Source organism: Vombatus ursinus, unplaced genomic scaffold (genome assembly GCF_900497805.2).
Source record: "Vombatus ursinus unplaced genomic scaffold, bare-nosed wombat genome assembly UNPS02014804.1, whole genome shotgun sequence".
Taxonomy (NCBI): domain Eukaryota; kingdom Metazoa; phylum Chordata; class Mammalia; order Diprotodontia; family Vombatidae; genus Vombatus; species Vombatus ursinus.
The window spans coordinates 5,593,337-5,596,067 of record NW_020954582.1 but is presented as its reverse complement, the minus strand read 5'-3'; positions in this window follow the sequence as shown (position 1 = coordinate 5,596,067).

Below are 2,731 nucleotides of genomic sequence, written 5' to 3'. Positions count from 1 at the left end.
TTCTTTCTTTCTTTCTTTCTTTCTTTCTTTCTTTCTTTCTTTCTTTCCTTCTTTCTTTCTTTCCTTCTTTCTTTCTTTCTTTCCTTCTTTCTTTCTTTCCTTCTTTCTTTCTTTCATTTTCTTCAACAAAATGATTAATATGGAAGTGTTTTATATGATTGCATATTTATACCCTATATCAGACTGCTTACATCTCAGTGAGCATGGAGGGAAGGGAGGGAGAGAGAAAATTTTGAACTCAAAATTAAAAAAAAAAGTTAAAATTTTTTTTACATGTAATTGGGGGGAAATATAATATTATTTTTTAAACAAAAGATATCCAAAAGTAGACTGGGTTAAATTAAGAAATTGTTGGTTTTCCCACATTGTAGGTCTTCAAGAAAAGATGGCCAATTTAGAAGTATTTTATTTTCCTCAGTATGGGATTGTCTGGCTGTTTTGTAAGGTCCCCTCCAACTCAGAATTTCTGTATCCTCTGTAAAGCTTGTTGAGTCACTTTTCTGTGATCAAATTGACAATGAAAATACTCCCATTAGAGGTGAGCATTTGTATGTGAAAAATTTTCCATGAAATTCTTGCTGCTTCCTCATTTTCATCAAGGATTCCCAATGCACATGTAATAACACTTCTGCCACAAGTGTAAGACAGTTTCCTGAGGTATAGTCCCCTGACACTGTGTGTTGTATACTAAAGGGAAACCATAATACCTGATTAGTTGAAATACCTTTTCTTCAGAAGCACTGAATACTTGCATTAGTTTAGAAGTGGCTTTTTTTTTTGTCCTTGAAATGTGGGCTGACATAGGTGGAGAAAGAATTCAAAAAGAAGTATGAGATGAGTGAAAACATTGAAATAACTGTTGGGAAATCTGTCCATAGACACAGATCTGAGAAAAAATGGTTCCTTACTTGATGACCCCCCACCCCTACCCCTAACTACACACACAGAACCCTAGAGGCTTTTAAGTCCCTGCTCAGAAAATTCTTATGTCTCCTTTGAAAAACTCAGTAACTTATTCACATTCATTGATCTTCCCTAATTTGGATAACTTCTACAATTTCTGTTTATATTATGTTTAGAAAAAGAAGTTTACTACCTCTTCATGATTTTGTTTAGGGAATCCAGTTTTTACTGAGAAGGATCTAAGCTAGCAAGTATAAGCAAAGTATTACTCTTTTGTTAAAAGCACCTATGGAAAACATTTTTTGAACCACTAAAAGATATACTATATGCATGGACTACAAATATTTGAAATGCGATACGGCCCCAGTCCCTTATTTAACTCTCCACAAAGGTAGAAATCATAGTCAGCCTTTGAAGACATGAAATCATTCTTTACAAATACCATGTCAGATATATATCTACTCATGCCAGCTGCTTTATGCTATGTGCATCAACATCTAAGTTATATGTCAGTTGGGAGAGTAAAGAAAAGCTATAACTCCATGTGTGTTAGGTGAGGCAGATCAGAATACTTTTGAGTAATTGATTGAGAGCTAAATAAAATAGAGGAGATGTTAATGATTTGATTTCTTAATTGCTTAACAGAAACTCATATTCAGATCATGTTTACTATGTGTTGGAGATACAATTTGGCTTTGTCTTGGTTATATTTGTATTAATGTAAAAACTCATCAAGTTTGGCCTTTGAATTTATCAAGATGGCCATTAATGGGATTTTCACTTATCTTTAATTTGGAAGACTAAGAAATGTTTGTTTGTTTGTTCTTGGTCAGAATATTGTTGTTGTGAGTGAAACATTATCACCACTGTTATTCAATATGGTACTAGAAACTTTAGCTTTAGCAATAACAGAAGAAAAATAAATTGAAGGAATTAGAATAGGAAAAAGAATAAACAAAGCTATCACTCTTTGCAGATGATATTATGATATACTTAGAGAATCCTAGAGAATCAAGTGAAAAAAAAACTACTTGAACTAATAAACTTTAGCAAAGCTACAGGATATAAGATCAACCCACACAAATCATCAGCATTTCTATATATTAATAACAAAGAGCAACACCGAAAGATAGAAAGAAAAATTTCATTTAAAGTTACTATAAACAGTATAAAATATCTGGGAGTCTACCTGCCAAAATAAACCAGGAACTATACGAACACAATTACAAAACATTTTTCACACAAATAAAGTCAGAGCTAAATAATTGGAAAAACATCAGTTGCTCATGGGTAGGCCAAGCTAATATATATATTTTAAAAAATGACAATTCTACCTAAATTGATTTACTTACTCAGTGTCATGTGAATCGAACTATCAAAAAACTATTTTATGGAGCTAGAAAAAATATAGCAAGATTCATCTGGAAGAACAAAATGTCAAGAATATCAAGGGAATTAATGAAAAGGAATGCTAGGGAAGGTGGCCTAGCCATACCAGATCTTAAATTGTATTATAAAACAGCAATCATCAACACTACTTGGTACTGGCTAAGAAACAGAGTGGTGGATCAGTGGAATAGATTAAGTACACAAGAAATGTTAGTCAATGACTACAGTAATCTACTGTTTGATAAACCCAAAGACCCCAGCTTCTGGGATAAGAATTCACTATTTGACAAAAACTGCTGGGGAAACTGTAAAAGAGTATGGTAGAAACTAGGCATAGACCAACATTTTACATCAGATACCAAGATAAAGTCAAAATGGGTACATGATTTAGATATAAAGGCTGATACTATAAGCAAACTGGGAGAGCAAGGAATAGTTT